Source organism: Galleria mellonella, unplaced genomic scaffold (genome assembly GCF_026898425.1).
Source record: "Galleria mellonella isolate WM207_F2 unplaced genomic scaffold, CSIRO_AGI_GalMel_v1 utg21, whole genome shotgun sequence".
Taxonomy (NCBI): domain Eukaryota; kingdom Metazoa; phylum Arthropoda; class Insecta; order Lepidoptera; family Pyralidae; genus Galleria; species Galleria mellonella.
The window spans coordinates 3,951,174-3,960,966 of NW_026442037.1; positions in this window are offsets into that span (position 1 = coordinate 3,951,174).

Consider the following 9,793-nt stretch of genomic DNA (forward strand, 5'->3'; position numbering starts at 1 on the left):
TAATTTAATCAAAAAATAAATTAATAATAGTTATTGCAAGAAATTACAAGCGTGAAAGTCCAAACGTGGCAGGATGTATATCATCGTTATCCAGTAGATTGCGTGTCTGTCTATCCATAGCCCAGAGATACTGTGACACAAGCGTTATAGTGTCGGTACTTTAATAAGCGTAAATAACTAGTACCGCTTGGATGTTATAATGAATACAATTATATATTTATACATATAGAAAACATTTGAAATGAGATTCTCATGAATATTAATGAATTATGATAATTATTTGATAGTTTATAGCATAATAAATAAAACGATTGGCTAAAATCAGGACAAACTTTTTTTTTACAACACAGGGGGCAAAAGAGTATGCGGCTCACCTGGTGGTAAGTGACTACCGCCGCCCATGATCACCCACAACACTATTATTGCAGGTGTGCTGCCGGTCTTTTAAAAAGGAATATGCTCTTTTATTGAAGGTTATGTTGTTGTATCGGTACGGTAATACTGCTGCTGGAAGTTGATTCCAAAAAGTGGTTGTGCGTGGAAGAAAATGCCTTGAAAAACGCACAGTGAAGGACCGCCACTAGTCCAGATGGTTAGGATGAAATTTTAGTTTATGGCGGATTATTCAGCAGCAGGTATCAATCCGAACAATTCCTCAGAGCACTTGGAGGGATGGGATTGATGGGGAGCCATGATTAATTCGATAGAAGATGCTTAGTATACTAGCAAAATAAAGGGAAATCCTATTAAGTGGAAAAGAATCGACAATGTCGGTGCAGAATTGGCAGAAGGAGGAGCATACACAAAAAAAAAGAGCTGAATTGATAACTCATACTTCTTTTGAAAATAATTGACATATAATACTAATAAGAATCTGGAGAAATATCATTCTCTAAAATTTTTTAATATTTGTAATTAAAAAAAAAAGACTGATGATTTTTTGAGGTTTAATTATAGAGAACTATAGAAAAGGCTATATTTGAACATTCTTTGAATGATAAATTTCAAATTAAAGATATTCCTGATAAAAACAAAGTTCAATCAAAGAACGAACAATCTGAAGTAGCAATAGGCCATCGATATAGTGACGAATCAGTACCCAAAAATATTTAATCTACATTGAGCAATAATATCATAGTACCTATATAACGTAAGGATTTATTGAACAGAGGTTATACAGAGACATTGCTTATAAATTTTTGGGAAGCTCACGAATGAATGAATGTATTAATTATTTTTATTGTTCCTCTCAAAGAACATATGCCAAAGAAAAGAAACTAACTAACTGTATCTTTGAGAACAGATACTAATAATATAATATAAGACGACTTCTCTGTATCTTTGTGAACAAATACTCAAAGATGCAAAGTACATAAGCCAAAAATCATAATTTGAAGAAGCAAGATAAAGTGGCAAAAAATCTTAAGTTCAGGAAGCAGGATAAAGAGGTAACAAGCTTAAGTTCAGCAATGAACAATTAATGATTGAAATGATGACGATCAATTGAAACAAAGTTGTTTTCTTTGTACAATGAATATATTCATCTCTTATTAACCGCGTAACAGAGCCCCGGCCCATAAATATAAAGTAATTCATATGCAAGTTAAGCTGCCTACACATTTCACTGTACCATCTAAGACACCACAGCGGCCAGTGAAGATCGTATCAATAATTGGCGTATCTGTAAACCGACGGTAGATCATTTAATTTTCTTAATAATTTTCTATCGGAGCTTGCCTCAGGCAGTCCGCGCCGGTCTAGCAGCCTGCTCGTTTTATACTTTTTATTAGTCCTGTATAATCAATCTCTGTACAATGCTTAGGCCTAGGAGCAGTATATGCAAAAAGTTACCAACACTAGCTTAGAATAGGTTACTTTATTCATCTTTATGAAGACTTTAGTCTAAATACTTGAAATGGGGGGAAAGGGATTGTTAGTAATGGGGTCAAATAGCCCCATTACTAACAATATATCCTGTCAGGTCGACCTCCACGTGGTTCCCCCTGTAAATCATCGTGAACAATTCTTGTTGAATTCGTCACGGTGTGCTAACTGACCTGCTTGATCCTCACCTATCATCCTTCACTGGTGCCCCGCCGGTGTATACCGATAGCGCGGGTGGGGTGGGGTTACCATTCCATTATCACCCATTAAAAAAAAATACTTGAAATTAGAATGATAAAATTTAGAAACATACGAAATGAATTAAAAGAACATATTAAGTTAGTGGATTATTAAGAACGAGTGATGATTAGTCAACCTCTAGTCAAGAGTACAGTTAACTAGAATTTAAAGAGAGTCATCGGTGCATTTTGGAAAAATGAAAAGAAAAAAAGATTAGAAGTGCCACTTTCAGGATTTTATCTGGAAGAAGTGTCTAGGCAAACTAACTAATTCAAATCCATCCGGATTGATTAAAAAGATTCGTTCGTCGATTGATATTAATTCAGTGAATTTATATTAATTATTATAATACTTTTTTTAATTCCCAAAGAGGGTTGACGTCAGGCAGGTGGCCGGTCGTAAAACAAAAAACCAAGTCTTTTTGTAATATGGATAAAATCATATTACGCTGACCCCAAATGATTGGAATAAGGGTAGGAAGATGATGAATCCTTTTTTTAATTTCCTGATATTTTAAATATTTAGTTCACTTTAACATATCTAGTACACTTTGACGATTTCCTTTGACACTGTGATGAAAGATTTGAGGGATTTTCATTATATGTCGAAACATTCATAAAATAAAATAATATAAAAATTAATAATGTTGTAACTCCTAGAAATAGGAAAACGTATAATACTATAAATTTTACCATTAAAATTGATCAGAGTAAAGTCTATACAAAGTATGCTCGCAAGGTATACTGCGATAATCTGGATCCGTTGCCAGTACCAATGATTTATTGCGGAGGCGAGACGCAACTAAAGTTCATACTAGTCTTTTAGGTTTATATTGGCTAATAAAGGTAATTTAGTTACAATGTGGACGAACAAAATGTACTTTTTATTATTTTAACATGTATCAACAAGATTTTGGCATTTAAGATAACAATCTTAAAAAAAAATTGTAGTAAAGTAAACAGACTAATTTTTTTTTTTTATAATCAGGTTAAAGAACTTAAGCAAAATTATTATGAGACTAATATAAAAATAATAGTAAACGAGAAATGTCTTGATAAATCCTGAAAGGCCGTGTGGTCCCGGCACAGAGTAAGCCACCCCTTCCTTTCCCGTGGGTGTCGTAAGAACCGACTAAAGGAGAGCTAGGGATGGACAGCAGCGTCCCTCTTAAAACATCTGCTAAGCCTAATTGCGGTTGCCAATCCGCCTGCTAAATATGGCAACTGCAAAATCCCCCAAGGGGGATCCTTATGTTCAACAGTGGATAGTTAGAAGCTGATATGATGACAATACATACTAAAAATACCCAGCTGTATCACTATAAATGTAAGTATTATTTAAATTTATTATGGTTATGATTTGTTTTTATATGTCTAATAAATAAAATAAAATTTAAGATCGTGTTCTCCAAAAAAAAAGACTTTAAATGTGGAAAAACCACTTATTTTGAATTAATTTAACTACGTAACCGTTTAACTTACTACTAACTACATAAAATTGATAAAAATTCTACGGAACCAAAGTTAAAGTACATTCTTTTAGATAAAAAAATAAGTTTAAAAATCGATTTATAAATGTTATGAGATGACAAAAAACCAACCCATTTTTTGAAGTTGGCTAATAAACATTTGAGTGTTAAAATACCTTGTTCATCTAATATTGCACAAGTCTCCACCGCTAAATATAATTCTCCCCAAAGATTGCCACAAGGAACAGCTTTAAGCCACCCACATTTCATTATACATACGTTTGTTTGCACAAAACGACACGATAAAAATCATCGAAACAAAACCTGTTTTTTATGTCATTAAAAATAGATTGGTGACATTAATAACATCTGTATCTATTTAGGGACATCAAACATTTCTGTTTTACAGCTATTTTATTGTAATTAGCATCAAATATATCAAACTGTGGCATTATAATGAACCAGTCCATATCCTGTAAAACATCCCATTTGGCTAGCTCGACATACAAAACGTATAGTATTAAATGAAATAGCTACTACGGCGCACTTTAACTAGATTAATTCAATTCGAATTGCTTATTAAGTTGATTGACATATGTTTTAATCTGGCGCAATAAAATTTTAATCGAATTAAAGTGCTAGAGAACTATTATATGAATTTTAATCCGGCGGTAATCGGTCACAAGATTTAGTTGATAACTGTGATGAACGATTGGAGATATAGATTGAATGGAAACGCCGCGGTATTTTAAGATCTTGATAAAATTATCTCTAAATTTCCCATTTAAATAAATGGGAAATTCAGAGTTTGCTTTGTTTGTTTCTATTGCCCAGCAAGAGAATGAATGTTATGTAATGCATAGGAGGTTAAAGACATTGTATACTTTGGCGTGGCTTGCCATGGCTTGGCGTAGTTTTGCGTGGCTCGATATAGCTTTGCTATGTCTGTTAATACGAAATACCGTTTTTAAGATGTTAGCTAAGTTCACAAAAAAGGAGAAGATTATAAATATTCTTCAAATCTGAAAAATGTTGATAATTTTTTTTATATAGAAAGAGCTCTATACTAATTTATTCACAAAAAAAAAAAGATTATTTCGTATAGTGTTTTGTGTCTATTTTTTTTTTGTGAATGAATCATCATCATCAATCCAGCTTTTAACTATCCACTGCTGAACATAAGCCTCTCCCTCGGAGAGTTTTGCCAGTAGTTGCCACGCTGAGCAGGCGGATTGGCAACCGCAGTTAGACTTTGGGGATATTTTAAGAGGGACGTTGCTGTCCATCCTTCGCCTTCCTTAATCACCTCTTACGACATTTACGGAAATGGAAGGGCTGGCTTATTCTATATCGGGACCACATGGCCAAGAATCTTTATGGACAGTTCTAATGTAATGTAATGTAAATAGGACTCTATTTTCCGCGCTTCGCCTCTTCACAGTTTCTTCTTCTACAGTTCTAATTAAGTAGCACTTCCTTTTAATATTAATCCTTGGTTTTGATGGTACCGTTTGATATGTGTTCTCGAATTCATTTTTATATGTCTTCGACCCTGAGAGGAGCGGATGTGTATATCCAAATACAAAAATATTGCCTTGTTTGTGAATTCCCTCAACTTAACAGTCTGTATAACATTTTATGTGGCATTTTGTTTTATTCGGTAAAACAAGAATTGTATATCGGTCTATCTCATTTTGTGAATGTAATTATAAAGCTATAGCTGATCCAACATCTGTGATATTTCCGAATTTAAAAAAAGATTACGATGGACAACGTATATAATGGAAAGAAAAAGTAGTAGGAAGAAGCCTTTGGCCATGAGTGGGACTGAATGAATGAATACACCATATAATGTTGATAGATGAATTACGTATGTAAACATTTACACATAGTTTGACTCATTTCGTTAGATTTGTTATTTTGCGCTACTGTTGAGATATGGTAGAGATGAAACAATTTTTATTTTATTTATTTAACTCTTTAATAAATATATAACTGTGGAACAGGCTACCTGGTGACGTACGGGATAGTCCATCCATTACTTCCTTCAAGAGAAAACTGAAATCACATCTTTTAACCAATTGTACATGATGATTCTGTGCACTTATACATTTGTATATATATTTATCTATTTACTTATTTATTTATTTATATATTTAAATCCTCCCTTGCTAACAAGTTGTTAAACTAATCGTCGCATGTATTGTTTAAGTGCAATAAAGCATATTCACAAAGAATATATATAAAAGTTTATAATGAGAGAAAATTCAATTAAAGTACAGTAGGACAAAGTACAGTTTAAATTATGCACATAAAAAGGTACAAATAGCGGTCTTATCGCTAAGGTTATCTCTTACAGATCACCGTTAGTTAATGGAGAACAGGTAGAAGTGACGCAAGAGCGAATTATTATTTTTTTACATGCATAAAATGTAAAACCAATATTATACATATATATCAAATACTTATGTATACAACTATACTAACATCAACTAAACTACATATTATAAAAAAAATATTTATTTTTGTTATATATCATAATGATGTACAGTCATAGCAAATAAAACACCAAATAGAAATTCAAATAGTAAAATAAAATATTTATAGGAAAAATTACATTTAAAACGCTATTTCAATAAATTCGGATTTCTATTAACTCTATCCAGTATGTTGTATCGACTAAAAAATTGTTTCAATGCAATACAGGAACGCAAAAGTAATTGTGTACGGAATCCAAACTAATTCAGCTCCCGAACTATTTTGTTTCACACGAGGCATTCGTGATATGTTAGTATTTAGATTGGTCTCGTGACAAATAAATTAATACAAGCTTTAAACTAAGTTTTTTTTTCAATGGATGGTAATGGAATGGTAGCCCTGCCTGCGCTAACGGTATATACTGGCAGAGCACCAGCGAGAGATGATAGGTGAAGATAAAGAAGCAAATCAATTAGACAATCGTGATGAATACGTCTGGAATTCAGCACGATGGTATATTGCTAGCAATGGTACTTATAATCCGCATTACTAACAATCCCTTCACCTCCAGTTAAGCTCCTTTATCTATGAGCAATCTTATGAAGGTGTTGAACAAATTCAAAAAATACTTATTCGTATATCTGTCACGCCTGTCTCCCATTATGGTAGCCAGAAACAATGGAACGCCAAATGCTTCGATTCAAACAAACCTCTTTCGCTTCTTCCACATTCATCAACCTTTTATTACATGTTTGCCGGTTAATCAACATCAAATCTTCACAGATTTTGACAAATTGCAATTGTAATAGGCTACAGACTCTTGTGGGTTCCATATTCATTCTCTTACTATTAAAGTTAGTATTTCGAGGAAGAAATTCTTAAATGAGGTACATACTTATTATTGAATACAGGAAATATGGTACGACATAGTGAATAGAGGACTGTCCAATAACAATGTCACTCTTTGTTTGTGCCAAAATGGAGCCAGTTTTTAGGTTAATTGGCACAGACAATTCGTAATCCAATATTTTCGTAACAGAATATTTTCGACAATATATTATATGGAAATTGAGAACATAGCACAATATACTACGCACTATTTTATTCTAGATAAAAGAGGGTTATTTCTAATTAAATTCATAAGTTTTGGTTGACAACTTCAATTCCATTCCATTAAGCCTGAATTTTGTTGCCTTAGTTTTGTTCTATAAAAAATAATCTATTCTTACATGTTTTTTTTTATGCAACTTAGAATCCAACTTGGTACTATTTGGGTTCAAACTACCCTCCCAAAATAATTGTATGATTTTTTTTTTTTGTTATAATGCATAATTTACAAATATGTGCATTTTGTGTTTATTTTATGATTATAATCAATAAGTTACATCATGTAATGTAAGTTTTTTATGTTGTGTAGATTTATAGATACTTGTATCTCTATTTTAAATGTTTGAAGGAGTGTATATTACTCGCCAAACGATTTATGGCTGATTGTAAATTCTAGGCTTACGTACACTGGAATTTATTATATTTGTAAACACTTATGATAAATAAAGAACTTTTGAAAACAAACAAAAAACAAACTGACAGCCCATTTGATGAAAAGTAATAACCTACATGAGCAGTACCATAGGCAAAAAAGTTTTTTTTTTTATACAACTTAGAATGGCAAACAAGCTGACGGCCCACCTAATGGAAAGTGGTAACCGTTGCCTATCGACATGAACAGTATCATGGACATAACAGAGTATACTGTTTCGCCCATGATACCTCCCATGCGTTGACATTCCTGAGGACTCAGGTGTTATTCCTCTGTACCCTGTAAATTCACGCCATATCCCATCCTTCAAACCGAAACACAGTCATGCAAACACAACTGCTTCACGGTAGAAACACGAATGGGACAGAGGTGTCCAAGCAAACGACTTTTGTACAAAGTCTCCCTCTGGTAAATAATGAAATAATGTCCATTGTAACCAATCATGTATTGCTATTTCTGTGAACTAAGATGTCACACCACTGTATCTATTAAAATACAGCCATAAGAACACAGCTACTTCAGAGCAGAAATACGAGTAAGAAAAAGCAATAGCCTGGGAATTATTGACAACCGAAGTAAAGTCTTCAGCGAATACAGAGATGCCCAAGAAAAATAAGCAATGACTTAAAGTATTGCTGAGTTTCAGTGAATGCATCGCTCAAGACTGTCTCCTATGACAGACATAGATTAGCCAATATCCGACAGTAAACTGTAAATGGCTGAAATAATGAGAATGGTGATGCTGCACTTTGTAAATATTTAAATACTTCAAGCTTAGAATGGCAACGCATGGGGGTATTATGGGCAAAACAGTATACTCTGTTATGTCCATGGCACTACTCATGTCTATAGTCTATAAAAAAAAGGTTACATCAATCACCATGACTTTATTTCGTAAGTGTGGATGGATGAGATACACATGTTTACTTACATGTTAATCTCCCTTCATTAGGCCTTCCATTGATCAATCACTAACTGTACAAGAAGTAAAAACATACTCTAGTTCTAACTGTACCGTAAGTTATAGAACTCTCCACTTATCAAACACTATCATGTTAGTACAAGAATGCTCACGTTTTTCATTGGCTTGCTCGAAATAAAGGCGAGCGAGTTAGGCGCACGTGACACAGCGACAAAAGATCGGCCGACAGGTTTTGGTGGACTCGAAATTGGATAGTAATCGATGCGTGAAGCTCCGCTCGCTCTCGTGCGATACGGCCTGTGTAGATGTTGAACAGAATGAGTTTGTGATACACACAGAAGTTACGCTGGAATAGCTTTTAATGTTTTTTTTTTTTTGATAGGTGAAAGTGGAATGGTATCCCCACCTACGCTAACGGTGTACGCTGGCGGAGCACCAGGGTGATCGATGAAAATGAAAACAGGCCAGTTAGCCCATCATGATGAATTCATCAGAAATTAACCATGATAGTTTCTAGGAAGAACCGCGTGGAGGTCGACCTGGTATATTGCTAGCAATGGGATTCCCAGTCTCCACTACTAACAATCCCTTTCCCATCAGCTTTTAATGTTTCTTAACAAATTTACTACAGTAAAAAAGCAGTGACTTTAGTTATAACATCGTTATATTTTCTAAAATGGCTACAGGTAACGGTTAGCCTAGCAATCTTAGATGGTTGCTAATTGAGAGAAGACAACCTTATTTTTCATTCATTCCAAGTTTAATTAAAAAGTTTTATACCTGCAGAAGTTAACGGCAGGTTCTTAGTCTATTATATTATTATTAAGCTATTTATTTGTATTTCATAATTATAATTCCCGTGTAGGTACCGGGATAGAATAGGCTACCCCTTCCATTTCCGTGGGTATCGTAAGACACGACTAAGGGAGCTTATGATGGAGGGATGGGCTGCAGCGTCCCTCTTAAAACATCACTAAAATCCAAACTGCACTTGTCAACCCACCTGTAGTAGTTGCCAAAACTCCTTTACGGGGAAGGCTATGTCCAACAGAGGAGTTAACGGGTAATACAACAACAAAAAAATAAGCTCATGAACGAATCAAATGTATTCGGGATAGAAATAACATTTTAAATATTTGAAATTAGAACGGGGAATTCTGTGTCTCTAAGTATTTCTCTAAAATAAAACAACGGCATTAACGTAACAAAAATAGGTAATAGGGGATTATTTTTTAACGGAACACAATCTTAAATTGTTTCA